General features: G+C 33.0%; 1 protein-coding gene across 1 annotated transcript in view; it reads right to left on the reverse strand.

Moving 5' to 3' along the window:
* The window catches only part of KCNH5 (potassium voltage-gated channel subfamily H member 5), a 442,192-nt gene that overhangs the window by 337,478 nt on the left and 81,363 nt on the right, over positions 1 to 23,351 (reverse strand). The window lies entirely within an intron of this gene.

Genomic DNA, 23,351 nt, shown 5'->3' on the forward strand with positions numbered 1-23,351 from the left:
GAATTTTGAATTAAGTAATGCACAATCATCTAATTTTCAGCTAAATTAGCTCATTTGTTCTCACTCTCCAACGTTACTCAGGGCAACTTCAAAAAGCTGAGCAGCCAGACTGTCTAGGTCAGAAGAAAAAGAAGCATCAGCAGTTCTAACTTTTCCCAATGATACTTTTACTGATATCACCTTTGCAGAAACCTAACTTGTGTGACTGATTATTCAGCATGGCTTACTGATGTTACGTAGGTTTGTTCAGGATAGGGAAAAAAGTGAATAGACAGCTAAATATGAACAGCCTAATACTTGCTCTGCAAGATGCTTGTGGTATTATTAGAACATTTGTTCTGCTCAAAGTGCAGAATGCCTTTGCCTCCTTAATAAAACATTAGTTTAGCTCTATTGGGTTGCAATTAACCTCTTTATCATGAAGGGTCTAATCTTAAAAGTGAAAGCAAATAATGAAGGCATTTAAATCCATGTATCAGACTAAAAACCAAGATCTTAATCTATAACAAAAATACTTAGGTAAATAATGATCCTCTTAGGCAAAGAGGCTATACACTCTAATTACTTTTGTATTATTGTTGCTTCCTATCTAAAAGGATAGCTCTGGGTTCCCAAGATAAAAAAGGTTGCTGTTTTCATTATTTGGCATTTTTGGTGTTGTTTTGTTTTATTATTTATCTCAGATCTTGCCACAAAGCTGCTATAACAACTGGACTGTCTATTTCATAACAGAAGCACTCAGTTTAGGAATGCATCAGCTTGAGAACACATCAATTTGCATAGTATAAATATTTGTTTATGTCTTCAGTGTCTCTTATCTAAATTATAGCATATATAAGAATATCCAACGGCATAAAAGCCAAGGTTGCATCTTGATTTCTTTCTACATTATTTTAGATATCTGGTTCTATTGAATAGTTATTTGAAATATAATTTTAGGAGCAGAAGAAACCCAGAATACTTCAACTCCACCTCCTTGATTAGTATCAAAAAGATACAGAGAAAGACATATAGATAAGACAGAGATAGACAGATGATAGATATATAGAAAGACAGACAGAGACAAAGCATTTATTGAGACGTTATAACATATCAGGGACTGGGCTAAGCACAGGATACAAATACAAAGAAACAAGATAAGCTCTACCTTGGGGAGATTATATTCTAGTGAGGGGAGATAAACACTTAAGAGAGATACATAGGAGAGGAGGGGGAAATTCATAAGACTTGAGGGAAGCTAAGCCTGGAAAGAGTCTAGATGAGATCACAGGATCATAGATTTGGGACAGGAAGAGACAGGAATCACATAGACCAACACCCTCATTTTACAGAAAAGAAAACTGAAATCAGAAAGTTGAAAATTTTTGCTCATTTGTTCACTTGGTTCCCAGTATTGTTGCATTTCATCAATAAAGAATTTTGGCTTTACATTGCAACTTTATCTTATAATATATGCCATAATCTTTTTTTCATTAGCTAGGAGTGACAATTGATAAGAGTATAGGACTTAAAGTCAAGAAGATCTCAGGAAAGTTATGAAGAACCTGCCTCAGACAATTATCAGCTGGATAGGCCTGGACAAATCACTTAACCCATCTGCTTCAGTTTCTCCATGTGTAAAATAAGGATAATATCACCAACTCCTACCATTAAATAAATTAACATATGCTAAGACCTTAAAATACTGTATACATGTTAGCTGTATAAATTTCAGTATATTTCTAGATCTGTTTGAGGAACAATAAGGAGAGTATAGAGAGGGAAGATGGAAAATTAAAAGTAAGGTGAAGGACACAAAAGTTAGCAATCAGAAGTCTCTGGCTAAATAGCTCTTTTACAAATGACATGGTTTGAAAAGTAAAGGTTACTGAAAACATGGTCCATTACTATTATTTCAGTACCATTATCATCATCATCATCAATCATCCTCCCACCCAACCACCCAAAATGAAGCCTTAGGTTAAAACAACTCTCATGAATCATCATGTTGAAAAGTTACAGTCAAATTGATTTTGCCAGTAAATCTGCTTGTTTGAGTCTTTCATGATTTTTTATGTTATCTGTATAGGCTAAGAATAACAAATGTGACAAATAACAAAATCAATCCCTCTGTTATAGAAGTATGCGAAAACTTTGGAAAGTCCTGTTTTTTTACTGCATACTCCAGTCACTGCATAATTTTGCTTCAATCAAGAGAATATCTTCACCTCCTGGTTTTTATCAGGCCACAGCAGAAAGTATTCCTAAAACTTTCCCAGCAGCTAAGCATACAACAGTTATATTTTGGTTGGGCTATTATATAAACATAATCACAAAGATATTTTTTAAAATGAATCTCAAATTACAAGTCTTTCCCATTTATTAATGTAATTCTCTTCTTCCTTCTTCTACTACTTTTCCTCTCCTCTGGAGAAGAATCCTGTTGATGCTTTATCCTCATTTGAAAACTTTTCATGTTCCTATTTCTTCCATTCACCTCCCAAATTTCTTCTCCCCACTCCCATCCCCACCATCTCCATCTCCCCTTTCCATATCTTCCTCAATTAGAATGTAAGCTCCTTGAGGGGAGGGACTGCCTTGCTTACTTATATTTATATCTCTTGTGCATACTTATTATCATTGTTGTTTAGTCATTTTTCAGTCATGTCTGACTCTTTATGACATTGTTTGGAGGATATTGGACTGGTTTGCCATTTTCTTCTACAATTCATTTTACAGGTAGAGAACTGAGGCAAATAGAGTTAAATGACTTGTCCAGGATCACATAGCTAACAAGGTGTCTTAGATGGGATTTAAACTCAGGAAGATTAGTTCACCATAGTAAGTGAGAATTATTAAGTATTAATAAGTAAGGCATATTTTTAAAATTTTTTTTTAAATTATAGCTTTTTATTTACAAAACATATGCATTGGTAATTTTTCTTTCTTTTTTTTTAAATAATTATAACTTTTTATTGACAGAACCCATGCTAAGGTAATGTTTTACAACATTATCCCTTGCACTCACTTCTGTTCCGATTTTTCCCCTCCCTCCCTCTACCCCCTCCCCCAGATGGCAAGCAGTCCTATACATGTTAAATAGGTTACAGTATATCCTAGATACAATATATGTGTGCAGAACCGAACAGTTCTCTTGTTGCTCAGGGAGAATTGGATTCAGAAGGTAGAAATAACCCGGGAAGAAAAACAAAAATGCAAGCAGTTTGCATTCATTTCCCAGTGTTCTTTTTTTGGGTGTAGCTGCTTCTGTCCATCCTTGATCAATTGAAACTGAATTAGATCTCTCTGTCAAAGAAATCCACTTCCATCAGAATACATCTTCCTACAGTATCGTTGTTGAGGTATATAATGATCTCCTCGTTCTGCTCATTTCACTTAGCATCAGTTCATGTAAGTCTCTCCAGGCCTTTCTGTATTCATCCTGCTGGTCATTTCTTACAGAACAATAATATTCCATAACATTCATATACCACAATTTACTCAACCATTCTCCAGTTGATGGGGATCCATTCATTTTCCAGTTTCTGGCCACTACAAACAGGGCAGCCACAAACATTTTGGCACATTCAGGTCCCTTTCCCTTCTTTAGTATCTCTTTGGGGTATAAGCCCAGTAGAAACAGTGCTGGATCAAAGGGTATGCACAGTTTGATAACTTTCTGAGCATAGTTCCAAATTGCTGTCCAGAATGGCTGGATGTGTTCACAATTCCACCAACAATGTATCAGTGTCCCTGTTTTCCCACATCCCCTCCAACAAGGAATGTTTACTCTTCACAGGATAGATGGCTGCTCTGCTAATAATAAGTCTCAGACCTGAAAGAGTTCTGATCATCACAAGCCCTGTGCAAAAAAAAAAATTAGGGAATTCAGAGAATCTTCTTTTCTAGTGCTGAAACTTTCTCTTGGGAAAGTCTAGCCCTTTAGAAAATATCATCTAATTAACCCTAAGTACATTAATTAACTCCATTTTACATGCATATAAACTGAGACTGCAAATCCAAGTAAAGAGAAACTGAGGTAAAGGTAGAGAATAAAAGAAATGTCCTTATAATAGGCTTAGGAAGAGAAAACATTACCTCATTCTGTTATCTACAATTGTATAGGATACTGAACTGAGTTAATGACTCTGAACTCTCTTCTCTATTCTCAAATAATTATTTCTAGAGTATTTTCTCCAACTCCTCTGTTTTTTTTTTATTCTAGAGTACTTTTTCCTCTTATTTTATACTCAGAGATCTGTGATACCAATCACAAAAGATCCAAGTCACAACCCATTCACAATTGCCTATTCTATGTTAGTTCTTGTATAAAAGTCCTATGATTGTCCTTGCCCTTCCATAAATTCATCATAGAGATCCCACCCAAAGTCCTAAGGGTATTCCTAGATTTCCCCTGCTTTGATAAGAAGACAGATGGAGCACACAGCAATCATATTTTGTTTCTGCTATATTTAATAGCCAATCTTCATTTTAACCCATGGATTTCTTTGATGGCATTCTTTCTCTTTTTCTTCAGAATTTTTGTATACAATGTATTTCAGTTTGTAAATTACACTTGCCTATACTACCAGCTAGGCTAGTATAACAACACTAATATTCTTATTACTCTAAGTCTTCAAATTTATAAAATATTTTTTCTCATAATAATTCTGTGAGGGAGAATAATTATTCCCATTTTATAGATAAAGAAACAGGTTCAAAGAAATAAAACCCCCGCACTCATACAACCAATATGTGTCAGAGCCAGGACTAGGATCCAGCTCTTTTTGGCTCAAAGCTCTTTCCATGGATGCCAAAGCTTCATTTACAATAACCATAAGCCACAACTCCTTCCTCTTTCTGCACTGTTTTAAGGATTGTTATTCTTAAGTATCCTTAGCATTCAATCAATTGAAATGCAACAATTAGGACCCAAAAAAATTCATTTTTTCCCAGAAACATATTTTCTTTCACCTTAACTAGCTCTTTCTTAGGGAGAGGTTAGCCTGTATTTTGAAAATTACTGAAGTGTATGTTCTTTCCATCCTGTGTTATAGCCACAGTGCTAATTACCAGAAAAAAAAATTAACTAAGCTGGATTATTACTCATTTGGGGATTATAGACAGCCCCGAAGTAAAAGAACCATATAATGTTGGCCTAAAAGAGATTTTGGGAATCATGTAGCTCACAGCTGAGGAAGTGACCCATCCACAGACACATAACTGGAATTAGAACCCATGGCTATATAAGGGCATAAATATTTTATTTCTATTGAATTTTTCATAATACATTTGTAATGCCCATGAATAATAGAAAATGGTCCATAGATACTATTAACAGTTAACCTTATGAAATGGTTTTATAGTCATGTATTATATATTTTGCAGGTCTGGCAGAATTTCAAAATATAAGACTATTTAAAAACCAATCCTTGCTCTACAAACTCTTGCATTGAAAAAGATATATTTTATTTTAATGCTTTTCTCAATGGTGTGTGATTTTCTTGGTCCATTGCAATTTACATGCCTATCCAACAAATAATTTAAAAATAAAGTACTCTGAGTATGTGGAAGCTTATTACAATATTATTTTCATGAAGAATGAATTATGCAATGCCTAAAGAATCATGTCTAATAAAACAATGATGTGATTCTGATTCACCAGGAAATGTAGGAACTTAAATTTGGGAAATAAAAGTAAACTTTAAGGTATATTTATATCTTTTTCCCTATAAGGTAAGATAATAAGAATCTGTTAAGTGCTTACTATGTGCCAAGCATTGTGCTAAGTGCTAAGGATACAAATAGAACAAAAAAATGAGACAGCCTCTGCCTTCAAGTTTACATTGTATTAGGGTAGATAACATACAAAAGGGAGCTGAGAGAATATTGAAATTGCACATTTAGAAAGTACTCTTCTAGCCTATCTTCAACTATAGCATTGGATCAGTCACAATAAAATGAATCATAATATTGCCCCACTGTGAAAATTATAGCATTTCAATAAAAGTTTTCTGTGTAAGAAAAAAATATATATGGGATTCTGCTACCAAGATGGAGTAGCAAAGAAGGAAACCTATGAAGGTCTCTCAAAATTCCCTTCTAAAAAACTGTAGAACTGCCTCAGAATTGATCTAGAAACAGGAAAGGAATTTACCAGCATGGCAAGAAAGATCTGCCTGCCTGAGATGGGAGGGGGGCAAGGCCAAAGAGCAGCATCAGGATCCAGCCTCAAAGATGGGGGCCTACAGCAACACTCCATGCCTTAGGCAATTCATGAGGCTCCACTCTCCTGCAAGCCCACTTCCAAGACCTACCACTAGTACGGACTTTACCCCATTACTGACCAATAATGAAACCATATTCCTGGACTGGTCAACAGTGAGCACATTCCCCTGGGGCCTACTAACAGAGAGAACCTGTTTCCATACACCCCAACACTAAGACCCCACCCTTGAAGCAGGCCAGCAGCTAAATCACACCCAGTAGAAGCCAACAAGGAGGCCCTACTTTACAGTACAAGCCAGAAGGGAAGCCTGTTCTCCAGGGCTAAAAGACCCAAAGCACCAGCACAAAAAGTTTGGAACAGTACAAAACCAGAGCTCAACTCTCACATAAAAACACCAATTTATTACCATAAGGACAATTTGAAAGAATATAGGCAGACAGGGGATGTGGATACAAGGTGACTTTGAAGGTATAATACCCCCAAAACAAAATAAAGGGTGAGAAAAAGGATAACACCGAAGAAGAAGGAGGGGGGGATATTGAATAGAGTAAATTACTCCACATAAAAGAGGTTTAAAAGAACTATTATAATGGAGAAGAAACTATAAGGATGGGAGGGATGGGCAAGGTTAACCTTACTTTCATCAAAGTTGGCTCAAAGAGGGAATAATATACACACTTAGTTAGATACAGAAATTTTTCTTACCATGTAAGGAAGTAAAAAGCATGGGAATAATAAAAAGGAAAGGGGGCATTGATAAAAGGAAGGGTATAAATGAGGAAAGTGGTTTTCAGAAATAAAACATTTGTGAGGAGGGAAAAGATGGATATAAGAAAGAGGAGATAAACAAGAAAGAGGGGGAAAACATGGAGAAAAATACACACTGAGTTATCATAACTATAAATGTGAATGGAATGAACTCATCCATACAATTAAAGTAGATAGTAGAATGTATTAAAAACTAGAATCCAACAATTTATTGTTTACAAGAAAAAACAGCTGAAGCAGAGAAATACATACAGAGTAAAGCTAAGGTGCTAAAGCAAAAATCTATCATGCAAAAAGAAAGCAAAGGTGATGATCTCAGACAAAGTAAAAGGAAAACTAGATGTTATTAAAAGAGACAAAGAAGGAAATTGTCTTGCTAAAAGGTAATATAGAAAATGAAATTATATCAATACTATGAGGGATGTAGAAGACCCTCACCCAAAATGACTACTCTGAGATCACTCAGACAGAAAAGTTGTTTACTGAAAACCTCTGGAGGATGAGCCCTCTCATCACAAGATAAGAAAGAGAAAGCTCGTGATAGGAGGGCTAACGAAGTAGTAAAGATACATAGCTTTTATACAAGAAATTACATCACAAGTAAGAAAGCATTGAGAAGGAGAGGGGGAATCATCTAATTGGTTGTTGCTATTCAGAGAGATTGGAATGGAAGGTTTCTGTTTCTCCAGAATCTCCTGATTTCTAGGAAACAAAATCAGACCTTCAGGCTTAATCAAGCAGATAGTGGTCCAGCTAATAGACTAAATATGAAAAAATGTCAAATATCAATAAATGTCATCAGCTCAGGTTAAGTAAATATATTTATAGCTGGCCAAGGCTCAAGTAAATATGAGCCCACACAGGTTATATAGGTCATAGGGGAAACACAGAAATAATGAAAATAAAATACAGAAAAAGAATTCATACATTCCTGTAAGTTCTTCACCTTATCTCTCTCTATTCCATACAATACTAAACATATATGCACTAAATGATATAGCATCTACATTTTTGAAGGACAATAAGAATGAGTTATAGGAGGAAATAGAGAATAAAACTGTACTAGTGGGGATCTTAACTTTACCCTCTCATCTAATCTAACCAAAAGTAAATAAATAAATAAACAAGAAAGAACTTAAGGTGGCAAATTAAATTCTGGGAAAGTTAGATAGAATAAATCTCCATAGAAAACTGAAAGGAAATAGTTAGGAATATACTTTCCTCAGCAATTTATAGCATCTATACAAAAATTGACCATGTATTAGGACACAAAAATATCACAACCAAATACAGAAAAAAGAAATAGTAAATGTATCCTTTTCAATGCAATAAAAAATACATTCAATAATGAACACGGGGAAGAGACATTAAAATTAATTGGAAATTATATAAGCTAATCCTAAAAAGGTGGATCAAAGAAAAAATCATAGAAACAATCAATAATTTCATAAATGAAAATAACAAAAATGAGACAACATTCCAAAATTTATGTGTTACAGCCAAAGCAATACTTAGGGAAATTTTTCTACCCCTAAATTGTTTTTTATCAATACAATAGAGAAAAAGCACATAAACAAATTGGGTATGCAACTAAAACCAAAACTAGAAAAAGAGTAAATTTAAAATCCCCAAATAAATACCAAATACAAAATCTTGAACATCAACAGAGAAATTATTAAAATTGAAAAAAAAAACCATAGAACTAATAAATAAGACTGGAGGGGAGGGGGAGAGGGGAAAGTAAAATAAATAAACCATTGGCTAATTTTATTTTTAAAAGAAAAGAAGAAAAGTAAATTACTTTTGTCAGAAATGAAAGGGGAGAATTCTCCACAAATGAAGAGGAAATTAAGACAATGATTAGGAGTAATTTTGCCCAATTATATGCCAACAAATTTGACAATCTAAATAAAATGAATACATATCTACAAAAATATTACCCAGATTAACAGAAGAAATAAAATACTTAAATAAACCAATCTTAGAAGAAAAAAATTAACCAAGCTATCAATGGACCTCCCAAGAAAAAAATCTAGAACTAGATAAATTCATAAGCAAATTCTATCAAACATCCAAAGAACAATTACTCCCAGTATTATATAAACTATTTGGAAAAATATGAGTCTTACAAAATTCCTTTTGCAACACAAATACAGTGCTGATATCTAAACCAAGAAGAGTCAAATCAGAAGGAAAATTATTGACTAATTTCTCTATTGAATATGGATGCCAAAATATTAAATAAAATACTAACAAATTCATTACAGCAAGGATCTTACACTATAACCAGTTGGAATTAATACCAGTAACACAGAGCTGGTTCAATATAAGGAAAACTATTAACATAATTGGCTATTTCAATAATAAAACCAACAGAAATTATGTGGCTATCTTGTTAGATGCAAAAAAAATCCATTTCTATAAAAATACTAGAAAGCATAGGAATAAATGAAGCTTACCTTAAAATGATAAGTAATATTTATTAAAACCATCAGCAAGAATTATTTGAAATGGAGATAAGCTAGAAGCTACCCCAATATAACTGGAGGAAAAGTAATGATGCCCATTATTACCTATATTATTTAATATTGTACAAGATATGTTAGTTATAGTAATGAGAAAAGAAAAAAGAAATTAAAAGAATTATAATAAACAGTAAGGAAACAAAATTATCACTCTTTGTAGATATAGTTAGAAAATCTAGAGAATCACTTTAAAAACTATTTGAAATTATTAACAACTTTAGCAAAGTTACAGGATATGAAATAAATCCACAAAATATGAGTATTTCTTTGTATTATCAACAAAGTTGAACAGCAAGAGATAGAAAGAGGAATCCCATTTAAAATAATCCACTTATTCACTGCCATATCAAACAAACTATCAAAAAATTATTGTAGAAAACTTGAAAAAATAATAACAAAATTCATTTGGAAAAACAAAAACTCAAGATTAAATGCAAAAGAGGTATTCTTGCTGTACCAGATCTCAAATTCTATTATAAAGCAATAATTATCAAAACAATCTGATACTAAGAAATAGAGTGGTAGATGAGTGGTACCATAAATCTACAGATCCAAACTTTGGGGACAAAAACATTATTTGGCCAAAAAAAAAAAAAAAAGCTCTTGGGAAAACTGAAAAAACAGTATAGCAGAAACTAGGCATAGACCAGTATCTTAATATAAGGTCAAAATTAGTAGATGGTCTACATAAAAAAGGTGATACCATATGAAAATTAAGAGAGCATGGAACAATTCTCATATCATATTTATGAATAATGGAAGAAATCAGTTTCAAAGAAGGTATAGAGCAATTACAAAATATAAAATAGATAATTTTGGTTATGTAAATGAAAATGTTTTTGCACAGATAAAACCAGTAAAAGCAATATTATAAGGAAAGCAGAAAATTGGAGGAAATTTTCACTACAAATATTTTGATAAAGGTTTCATCTTCAAATATAAAGAGACCTGAGTCAAATATATATTTTTAAAAATATAAGTTATTCCCCAAATGATAACTGGTCAAAGAATAAGAACAGTTTTCAGACAAAGAAATCAGAGCTATAAATAGTCACATAAAGTACTCTTAATCATAACTCTCGGATACCATCTCACACCTATCAAAGGGACTATTATGACCAAAAAAAAAAAAAAAAAAAGGAAAAAAAGAAAAATATCAAATATTTGAGGGGATATGGAAAACTGGGACACTAGCATACTGCTGATGAAATTGTGAACTGATGCAGACATTCTGAAGAGCAATTTGGAACTATGCCCAAAAGGTTATGTGTGCATAGCTTTGAATCCAAAGGAAATTCTATACCACAGATCTCCCAAATAAAGGGAAAAGGATCTATTTGTACAAACACATTTTAGCAGCTTTGTGTGTGTGTGTGTGTGTGTGTGTGTGTGTGTGTGTGTGATAGGTAACAATTAAAAATCAGAGATTTCCATTAATTGGGTAATGGCTTTTCAAGCTGTGGTATATGCTTGGATTGAAATATTATTCTATTATAAGAAATGGCAAGCAGGATGAGTGCAGAAAAACCTGGAAAGACTTACATGAAGTGATGCATAGTGAAATGAACAGAATAAGGAGAACATTGTACACAGAAATAGCAATGTTATTTGATGGAGAGCTGTGAATGACTTAATTATTCTCAGCAATACAATGATTGAAGACAATCTTAAAGGACTAATAATGAAACATACTATCCACTTCCAGAGAAAGAACTGATATTGATTGACTGCAGAATGGAGCAGGCTATTTTTCACTTTATTTCTTTCTCTCTTTTTTTCTTTTGAGTCTTATTAAACCAAAAAATGAGTAATATGGTAATGTTTTACATAATTGTACACGTATAACCTATATCTGATTGATTATCATAACAGGGAAAGGGAAAGGAAGAGAGGGAAGAAGGGACAGATAAAGGTGTAGAACTGGAACCCAAAGCTTTAAATAAAATATTTTTCTAAATTGGAAAAAATAACATTCAATTGTGATACAATATTTAGCTAATGAGTAACAAGCAAACCACAAGTATTTAAAATCATCAATTGTTCAGTTGCTTATAATTGAGAGCAATGCTCCTCTCCATTTACATACTACCAGTTCAGACAAAAGTCTCATGAACCATTTAGCCCTGAATGATATAAACAAATTAATGTTATAATATGCATGCTTGGAAATAATCTAGAGGCCTTTTGCAGACCACACTTTAAAAACTATTGATTAAGAAATGGTCTGTAATGTAATTAATAAATATCTCACATCTATTTATACAGATCACATGGTATGTTAGATTTTAGTGAACTTCTCATGGTCTAATTAGTACTGTATTTATGTATATAATTTATCACTTCCTAATCGACTTTAAGTGACTCAAAAAGAAGTACTCTGTCTCATCCTTTTTCTTGTATTTCCCCAGTGCCTAGCATAGTACATAAAAATCATTTAATAAATTGTGAATGAATGTGCAAAGAAGTAGCAGAGACAATTATAATTCACTAAACTGTTTCTTTTCAATGCAAGGAATCACAAACCAAATATTCCAAAGTTGTGTCTACAACACAATTTTGAATATTTTAATGTATCTTTTTTAACATTTTCTTCATCATGTTCATTCATCTATAATATTTGTTTCCATGTCATAATAATCTCTCTTTCTCATCTTTCAAAGTAGAATTCATTTTGATAAAATAAAACACCCTAATCTACAACATTCATTATAAAGCCCCCAAAGAAAATGCCATCTTCCTTTTCTTTTCTATAAAGGGCAGTCTCTTTTTGATCTAGCAAAAACAAAGAAACTGTGATTAACAGTACTTGAGCATGAATTGAAGATGATTGTTTCAAGCTCCTAAGTGGCTCAGAAAAAAGTACTATTCAATACTTAACTCAAGGCTTAAATAAATGAAGACCAAAAAAAAACAAAAAACAAAAAACTGAAAATTGCTTCTGTTAGATGTCAACTCAGTAGCAATGGGGAAAGAGGGGAAAGTGCCATCTAAAAAATCTTGTAATGATAGTATTGAAATTGAAGTAAGTGGGTTGACTTGTTTTTCATTTGTTTGTTTTCTTTTGTTGGTGGTGGTGCAAGAGTTGACACTCAAATCCCAGATTTTTCTCTTCTGTTTTCTGGACAGAATATTGTCAGAGCAACAGAATAAGAGAGAATTAAATCATGATAAACTATTAAGATGTATAAAGATAATTCTATCAAACTTAAAAAGAACACTTCACACACACACACACACACACACACACACACACACATACACACACTACATAAATTGGAAGATAATGCTGCATAGTAGCTAGAGATCTGACTTCAAAGGCAAATAGACCTAGGAATCTAATTCAAATCTACCTCTGAAACCTGCTGTCTTTGTAATCTTTGGTATATCAGGACTCTTAGATCTCTCTGTAATAAGACTGTTAAACTGATGAAATGTTGACTTACATTAGCAGAGAGAGCTTCCAAATCCTGCCATTCCCTATACCAATTAAATCACTAGTCCAAGCTTCTGTCCCCTTCTTCATGAATTATTCTTAAAGACTGAGAAAGAAAAAAGTATATAAATTCATGAAATTAGACCATCTTATTAGGCAAAGTATGAAATCAGAGTAAGTATATTATAAGAAGTAATGGTCCTCATTAGGTGGTTTTTGTAGGGTGGGGATCAGGAGAAGGAGCACAGATTCTGACCATCATGATTTACTGAGCATATCTTCCTAAACTGAAAGAAACTTAAAACCAAGATTTTTAAATGTGAATCACAACCCCATGTGGGGTTGTGTAATTGAAGGTAGAGGTCACAAAATTATGATTTATTATCAGTAAATGTTTAATTTGAATTCCTATTTTATATACCTATGTACCCTGAATTTCTCAGGTGAAAAGTGGCTGCAAGTGGAAAAAGTTTAAGGATTCCTGATCAAAACAATATGCCAACATTTTGATAGTAGAAAGGAGCCCATATCTCAAAATCAAGTTACCATAATAATTCACATTTATATAATGGTCTGTAGCTACATCATCACATTTGATACTCATAATTTAACTTGTGGGTTAGGCAATTTGAATATTAACATGGAAAGCTTAAAGCTTCTTTTTTTTTTCATCCAGACTGATTTTCCCAGTGAATGGGTGTTAGATCATGAATTCAAACAGGTCTTTCATCTCTTAATCTAGTGTTCTTTCCAGTATAATATAACTATCAAATCAACTTTGCATAATTCACAATGAACCAATGGTATGCATACCATATTTTGTCACTTCACAATACAGAGTACAAAGAAAAGATTCAATTTTAAAGGTGTTGGTGGTCTCTGAAATCAAGTTTTATTTTCTTACAGTGAAAATTCTCCAAAGGATATATTTGCAGTCTGACCATTGAGGGAATTCACTTTTCTTGATATTTTGAAACTTTGACATGCAGTGAAAAGAGAACTGGATTTGGCATTAAAAAATTATTTTTAGGGAGCAAATACTAAGATAACAGAATAAAGGCAGGGATTCACCACACTCTTTCTCAAAACCCACTATATTCCTTTAAATAATGACTACAAACACATTTTAGAGCATCAGTACTCACAAAAATATGAAGTAGAACAATTTTCCAGACAAAGATAACTTAGAAGTTCAGCAGGAAATATCTATGGCCCTAGGGTGGGAGTCCAGCATGCAGTCCAAGCACAAGCCATGTTAGCCTAGCTCTGGTCCCAGCATGGAAACGAAGCCAAGCAGGAGTGGGCCTTAAAGCCTCTGAAACAGTGATAGCACTGGCAGTTTCCAGATTTCTCAGCCCAGAGACATCAAAGATAAAATGGAAAGTCAGCAGAAAAGATTTATCTCAACAAGGTTTAGAGAGCCTTGGAAACTAGCAAACTTGGAGTGGGCAGTAGCTTCTAGAGGCCTTAGCCTATAGGAAGTCTCTTTACTAGCACTGAGAAAGGACTTTGCAGTTTTAGCACACTAAAACTTATAGCCGTAGTGGAGCAGGTACTCTCCTCCCAGTGGCAAAGCAGAAAAGAATTCTTATGATCAGATCCCTAGAAGGATCTTAAAAACAGCTGCATAAAACTCTTGAAGCTTGGAGCATCATACCCTCCACCCTAGAAACAGACTAATTTAACAAAGAGGTAAAAGCCAACCAAGTAATAGGCTAGGAAAATCAGCAAACAACAGAACAAGATTCTGACCATAAGCTACTATGGTGACAAGAAAGATCAAAACACACACTCAGCAGAAAGTAACAAAATCAAAATTCCTACATCTAAAGCCTCCAAGAAAAATTAGAATTTGTCTCAAGCCGTGGAAAAGTGCAAAAGGGATTTTGAAATTCAAATAAAATATAGAGAAAAATTGGAATAGAAATGAGAATGATAGAAAAGACAAAGATATGAGTATGAATGTTACCTTGAACAAGCATCTCAACTCCTTTGGTATCATTTTCTTATATATAAAATGAGGAGGTCACCCCAGATGTTACAAATAGTCAGAAAGAAACAATTCAAATATCATGGAGCCACAAAATAACAAGATTTAGCAGTCTCCTCATGAAAAGATCAGAAGATTTGGAATATGATTCCAAGAATATGATATACCCAGAAAAAAACTGAGTAAAATCATTCAGGGAAAAATGATTTTTTATTAAATGGAAAACTTTCATCAGAAAAGACCAAAACTGAATAGAATTTTGACTTCCAAATGTAAGACTTAAAAGAAGCATATAAAGGTAAAACATTAAATAGAAAACATAAGGGAATCAATAAATCTAATGTTTTATATTTTGATATGGGAAGATGATACTTGTAACTCCCAAGAACTTTTCTGTAATGATCACATGAAGAATATTTCATTATTGATTAACATTTATTCGCTTCAAAAAGAAAACTTCTGGCTTTCTCTTTATGCTCCTTGCTCAAATATTTATGGGTTATAGATCAAAGGTAAGAGGTTGTATATATTCTGAGTCAAACATAAGCTCTGAGTATAAAAGAGGGTAAAAGTTAATAAGACTTTTTTACTTGTCCTATGAAATACCTAATAGAAATGAGTACACAACAGAAAAAAATTACAATCTTTTTTTTTTTTTTCTAAGACTGGTTCTTTTCTTTACCATGCTAAAAGTGAACCACTACATTAGCAGAGGAACTTTCACTTCTCCTCTTACCTGACTACAAATTATTTTCTAAACGGACTTTTTCTTAAATCTTATACAAGGATTGCCCTCAAGCAATTGCTCTGCCTTAAAGACCTAACTATAAACGAGGAAGAACTAAATGTAGTAATAGTTTCATTTGGTACATGGAGCATCACATTCCTTATTCTACTATAACACAAAAGACATATAACATCAGGCCCATAGAAATACATTAAGAAAATTGGGCCTTAATTATACTTGTATAGGAATCCATAAGTTTGATTTTCTTAGCCATCACTCAAAATCTTAAATAAAGTGTAACTTTAGTTACACAGTAACTAAACGCCCAGTAACACATTGGGAGACTCATTATTATTTCTGTGGGGTGTGTATGCCATGGGGAGCAATGTTATGATGAGATCCATCTCAGATTGAGTAATCATCTTCCTTGGATGAAGTCCAAAACAGACAAGTCTTAAAACAAATTCCAGAGCTTAGCACAAGGTATTGTAGCACTGTTCCAGTACATATAAATAGAACAATATCTCAAAATTATTCTTTTTTTCAGTTTGTGTCAAAATGCCGATAATTAAACTTAGGCCTCCATTAAGATCATAGATACAAAGCTGGAAAGGACTTCAGAAGTCATCTAGTCCATCCCCCTTATTATATAGCTTTCATGTCTCCATTAAACACAAAGAAATAATAAAAGAAAATCAAAAGAATAAAAAAAATAGAAGATACAGCGAAATATCTCATTGGAAAAATGAATGATCTGAGAAATAGGCTGAGGAGAAATCAAGGAAAAATATTGGACTGCCTGAAATCTAGTATCCAAAAATAACCTTAACATAATCTTTCAAGAAATTGTCAAGGAAAACTGCTCTACTAATCTAGAATCAGAAGGTAAAATAGAAATTTAAAAAAAAATTCATTGATCTTATAAAAGGGGTCCCATGGTGAAAATTCTCAAGACTATTATAGCCAAATTCCAGAGATTTCAGATTAAGAAAAAATGTTTTAAATAGTCTGAAAGAAATAATTAAAATATCATTAGCCACAGTCAGAATAACACAAGATTTAGAAAAGTAGGTGTAGTGTGCTTTCTAGAGCCCCCAAGTTGGAGTACCAAAATGTACTGTGCTTTCTAGAACCTCCATTCTGGGGTACCAAAATATATCATCTAAACTAGTTCTCTGGAGGATCTCTGGACCAGATCAAGTCTTAGAGAAGGAGTGATGAGACAGAGACCAATGTGGATGGTCAAATATGGAGTATCTTTATTTCAACTTTATTTCAAGTTCTCTCAGTCCTAAATACTTTAGTAAAATTACATCACCACAGAACACTGAGCATGTGCCAACTAGTATCACAGAACAATAAGCATCTGCTAACTCTAGTATGATTATATCACTACAGCACTCTGCACGTGTGCTAACTATAGCATCCTGCTATTATTATGTAAATGCATCTTTTACTGCAAGTATCTCTGTTTCAAGTAGAACACAGGTTGTCATATCCCCTTCCCCACCCCCAACTTCTTAGGAAGTAAAAATATTAAATTCATCCTTTTCAGTATTGCAATAAATATAATAAAGTTTTATTTAATAAAGGTTAATGAAAACAAATCAAAATTAATTGAAAATTAAATAATCTAATCTCAAAGAATGAATGGATCAAAGAACAAATCCTGGAAATAATAATTTCATTAAAAAGAATGACAAATACCAAAATTTTTTGGATGCAACCAAATCAGATGTTAAGGAAATGTTTATATCTCTAAATGATCATATCAATAAACACAGAAGAAGAGCAAATCAATGAAGCAGGCATGCAACTAAAGGGGAGATGAAAGCCGAACCAGACATTATCAGCAGGTTCCCTCTGGGCTGAACGGATTTATATCTCACTGGGAGTGCCCCCACTTCTGTGGCTCTCTACAAGTAGGTAAAAAAAGGATTCTTGGAAGTCATTGTTGAATACCAAATAGATAATTTTGATTATCTTAAGTTTAAAAGTTTTTGTACAAACAAAACTAATGCAAATAAGACTAGAAGGGAAACAATGAATTGGGAAAACATTTATACATTTAAGGGTTCTGATAAAGGCTTCACTTCTAAAATATATAAAGAATTGATTCAAATTTATAAGAATTCAAGCCATTCTCCAGTTGATAAATGGTCAAAGGTTATGAACAGACAATTTTCAGATGAAGAAATTAAAACTACTTCTAATCACACAAAAAGGTGCTCTAAATTATAATTCATTGAGAAAGGCACTCTGAAGTACCACTATACACCTATCACATTGGCCAAAACAACAGGAAAAGATAATGATGAATGTTGGAGGGGATGTGGGAAAACTAATACATTGTTGGAGGAATTGGGAATGGATCCAGCCATTCTGGAAAGCAGTGTGGAACTATGATAAAAAAAGTTATCAAACTGTCCATACCCTTTGACCCAGCAGTTTTTCTACTGGGCTTATAGCCCAAAGAGATCTTAAAGGAGGGAAAGAGACCCACATGTGCAACAATGTTTGTGGCAGTCCTTTTTTTTAGTGACAAGAAACTGGAAACTGAACAGATGCCCATCTGTTGGAGAATGGCTAAATAAGTTATGGCATATGAATGTTATGGAATATTATTGCTCTATAAGAAACAATCAGCAGGATGATTTTAGAGAGGCCTGGAGAAACTTACATGAACTGATGCTAAGAGAAATGAGGAAAACCAGGAGATCACTATACACAGCAACAAGAAGATTATATGATAATCAATTCTGATAGACATGGCTCTTTCCAACAATGAGATGATAGAGGCCAGTTCCAATGATCTTGTAATGAAAAGAGCCATCTCCACTCAGAGAGAGGACTGTGAGAATTGAATGTGGATCACAACATAGCATTTTCACTCTTTTTGTTGTTGTTTGCTTGCATTTTGTTTTCTTTCTCATTTTTTTCTTTTTTGATCTGATTTTTCTTGTACAGCAAGATAATTGTATAAATATGGAAAATTTGGAATACAAGATTTGTGAGGGTCAATGTTGAAAAATTATCCAAGTATATGTTTTTGAAAATAAAAAGCTTTAATTAAATAAAAAAAGGAGATCTATGGAATTTCTTTTGACACAATATGCTGCTATTACTTAAACAAGAGCAAAAACAGAGAAAGAAAGCTATATACCAATTTCACTTATGAATATTAATGTGAAAATTGTAAATAAAATGCTAACAAGGAGATTATAATAAAAAGGAAATTAGAGCAATCTATCACAAACGGGTGTGTGTGTATATGCATGTGTGTGTGTATGTAAGTATGTATGTATTTGTGTGTGTCCCACACTATGAGTAGGTGGGATTTATATAAAGAGTTCAGGACTAGTTCAATAGTAGGAAAACTATTTGTATAATTGACTATTATCAATAACAAAACAATAAAATCATATGATCCTCTCAGTATATCTAGGAAAAGCTTTTGAAAAAGCATACCTATTAAAATCACTGGAAAACAGGAATAAATGGAGATTTCCTTAAAATATGTAGTATTTATTTAAGACCATCAGCAATTATTATCTATAATGGAGCTCTATAATGGAGCTAGAAACATTTCCAGTAATCAGGGGTGAAGCAGGGATACCAATTGTCACCACTATTATTCAATATTGTTCTAGAAATACTACGTATAATATATGTAATATAAGACCAAAAAAAAAAAAAAGAGTCAAGGGATTAGAACAGGTAATGAGAAAACAAAACTATATATACTAAGAGAACCTCAGGAAATCAACCAATAAATTATTGAAATAATTAGCAACTTAAGCAAAGTTGCAGGACACAAAATAAATACATATAAATATTAGTATTTTTATATATTAAAAAATCCAACAGCAAAAAATAAAGAAATTCCATTTAAAATACCTGCAGTGAATGTAAAATTCTTGAAAGCTTATTTACCAAGACAAACCCAGTGATTTAAACACAATAACAAAATTTCACAAAATATAAAGTCAAGTCTAACAACTGGAAAAATATTGTTTATGAATAGACCAAGAAAACATAATAAAAATGACAATCCTACCTAAATTAATTTAATTATTCAGTACCATAACAATCAAATTACAAAAAAATTCATAAAGCTAGGAAAAATAATAACAATATTCACTTGTTATGGGCCAGAACTATGAACTTGAAACAAAGGATTCTTACGAGGTGCTAAATCAGTGGAATTGATAGAGACAATGGTTATTTAGCATGTTGCTTAACAGTTCTCTAGTTCAGTGCATGTAATTAGTACTTAACATAGTTCCACAAGATTCACACCTATGATAAGAGAGCATATAAACTCAGACAAACTCAGCCAGAATCAGGAAGAAAGCAGAAGACTGTAGTGGTGGATGGTGGTGATGGTGGTGGTCCAGGTGGTGGTCCTCCTGCCTCCCTCACAGAAACCAAGACACATTCAGGAAGACCTCAAGAAAGCTGGCCCAGTCCCCAGGCAAGGAGATAATAAAGGATTTGGACTTCAGCCCCTGGCTACTTGTGTGGTCATTACTGAATTGAACTGAAGGCTGCTTCCAGAGACCCCAAGAAAACCAAAACAAAGAGAATATTACATTTACTGGCAGAACAAAATCTCAATAATATCAAGGGAATCAATAAGGAAAAAAATTTGAGGTGAGATAAGATAAGCACTACCCGATCTCAAGGTGTATTACAAAGCCAAGCAATATGGCACTAGACAAGAAATATAATGGTGGATTTGTAAAATAGATTAAGTAAACATACAGTAGTAAATTTCCACTGTAATCTAGTATTTGACAAACACTTTACACAAGATTTTGGGTAAGAAACAACTATTTGACAAAAACTTCTGAGAAAACTGAAAAACAATGAGGCAAAAAGTAGGTATAGAACAACATCTCACACTGTATACTGAGATAAGGTCAAAATGTGCACAATTAAGACTTAATGGATGATGTTGTAAGCAAATTACAGGTGTGTGGAATAGTTTATCTGCCAAATTTATGAAGAAGAGAAGAATTTATAATTAAACAAAAATAAAGAATACTATAGAATGTAAGATAAACAAAACTATCGTAATCAAGATTAGAAAGAAAATAAGAAAGGTGATTTTACAAAATGTTTCTCTGATAGAGGCTTCATTTCTCAAATGTAGAGAGAACTTGGCCAAATTCATAAGGAAGTTATTTCTCAATTGATAAATGGACAATTGATATATTGATACAGTTGTCAGAAGAAGTCAAAGCTCTGTACAGTCATATAAAATGCTGTAAATCACTAGTGATTAGAAAAATGAAAATTTAAGCAATTCTGAGCAATATGACAGAAAAGGAAAGTGACAAATGTCAAAAAAGTTGTGAAAAAATAGGGACACAAAGGCACTTTTCGTGTAATTGTGAACTGATCTAGACATTTTGGACAGCAATTTGGAACTATGCTGGAAGAGCTATAAAGTTATACATACACTTTGAATCAGCAATACAACTCCTAGGTAATATCTCAAAAAAGATCAAAGAAAAAGAGAAAAGACCTATATATACATAATCATAGCAATTTTTGTGGTGGCAAAGAATTAGAAATTTAGGGAATGCCCATCCACTGGGGAATGATTGAACAAGTTGTCTTATATGATTGTGATGGGATACTATTGTGCTATAAGAAATGATGAATAGGATGCTTACAGAAAATCTCGGAAGACACAAACTGATGCAAAGTGAAAAGAACAGAACTAGAACAACATTTTACATAGTAACAGCAATACTGTGTTATGATCAGATGTGGTTATCTATTCACAGCAATAAATGATCCAAGACATTTCTAAAGGACTCATGATTTTTTTTTAATGCTATCCATACCTTAAAAAAGAACTGATAGAGTCTGAATGGAAATTGAAGAATGTTTTTTTTTTTTTTTATTTTTCATTCTTATTCTCGGTTATGGGGAAGTCCATCTGTGTTTTCTTTCACAATATGGATAATATGGAAATTTTTATATGATTTCAAATGTAAGTTCTATATTAAATTGCATACCTTTTAAGGAGGGATGATGGAAAGGAAGAAAAGAATTTGGAAATAGAAAAGTTTTTTAAATGAATGTGAAAATATTTTGTTTCCCTATATTTAAAAAAATAAAGTGAGAATGAAATAAAGAAGTGCCAGTTTGGGGGTTCTAAGCAACCCTAGGTTAGAGAACTTGATACTCAGTCTTCTGGAGAGAGGGAAGTTACCAAAGGTATCAGGTTCTTGGAGGAAAACATCCCAGAATCCAGTCTTCTGGTGTGGGAGAAAAGGTGTGGCAATATTCTTGGGCAGCATCAGCCTCTTAATGAGAAGATGATCACATATATTTACCTGAGAAATGGAGATTCAGCAAGAGACTATATTGTGGTGTAAGGTAGAAAAAAAAACGGGCTTTACCTTCTTTTATTTGCCATGCTTTATTTGGACTGTCTAGTCAGTCTAATCAGAAGGTTCAAGTCTTTAGTTTAGTACCATAAGGTTTTTGTAGTAAAACTGGAATTTACTAGAATTTCAGTGGCGTGCTCATTTACTATTCCCAAATTCATTTCCCTTTCTAAGGGAATTAAAGCCATAATATGGTCCTGTCTGAAGAATTATACAGTCATGGGAGAAGGTGGAATGGAGATGAAGTGAACTGTCTCTTTTATTATGAGCCCTTTATGCATTTTGTATAAGGAAAAATAAAAACTATTCTATATCTGACTTGTGCATTAATGGTCTAAACACTTGCATTGGAACTAAAGATATTTTATGCACATCTGTGGAGACCTAAATAAAAAATATAATCTGAGATTTCCCACAGGCAATTCTGGGCAAGGCCCAATAAGTCAGAGATAGTAATGTGGGGACAAGGAAAGACGCCAAGATCTGACCTTATTCATGTAAACCCTGAATTTGAGAGTGGCCCTTGAATCAGATAAAAACTATGATTTATGATAAATGAATTAGAGAGATATAAAATCATGAACTATGTGAAGTCTGGGAGGGTAGAATTAACTACTGTGAATGTCATGTTTTAGAATTATTACAAATCTATCTTCTCTACACTACTATCTGCTTATCAAAAAAAAAAAAAAGTAAACACTTAGAGGTCATTGAACTCTAATGGCTTTGAAATCCACACTTTATTATCTAGTTCCTGAGTCTATATTCTAATAATAAATTATGGAAAACCATAGAAAGAAGTTCTGTACCTCAAGAAAGTTAACATTTGATTTTTAACATCTTAAGGAACACAAAAATTAATTGTTCTACAAATATTACAAAGTGATTTTGTAATGACCAGTGATGTAAGATATCCTTTTCTTCTGTCTTAACTATTAACTACTATGGCTTATGTTAAAGAGTAAGCTATTATCTCAGTTAGATGGCACAAATGTTATCTCAAATCTAAGGGAAAAGCAATTGCAGTGTTTTTAATCGAAATTTCAGCCTAAAACAAAATCAATGCTTTGGTTCCAAACTGGGATAGCTAGAGCAGAAAGAAGAAAAAAGAAGGCTATGGGGATAGGAGGCAGCAAGAAAAGACAATATTTGTCAAATGCAAAAGAACAAATTTGCTAGAGAAAGCCACTTCGTTTTCAATCTCCTAAGAGGTTATTAAAAGCAACATATCATAAAAAACTACTTTTATGAGTATTTGATTGTATCCTTTTATATGACATCCATTTCTAATCTAAG

This window comes from Sarcophilus harrisii, chromosome 2, assembly GCF_902635505.1.
Source record: "Sarcophilus harrisii chromosome 2, mSarHar1.11, whole genome shotgun sequence".
Classification (NCBI taxonomy): Eukaryota; Metazoa; Chordata; class Mammalia; order Dasyuromorphia; family Dasyuridae; genus Sarcophilus; species Sarcophilus harrisii.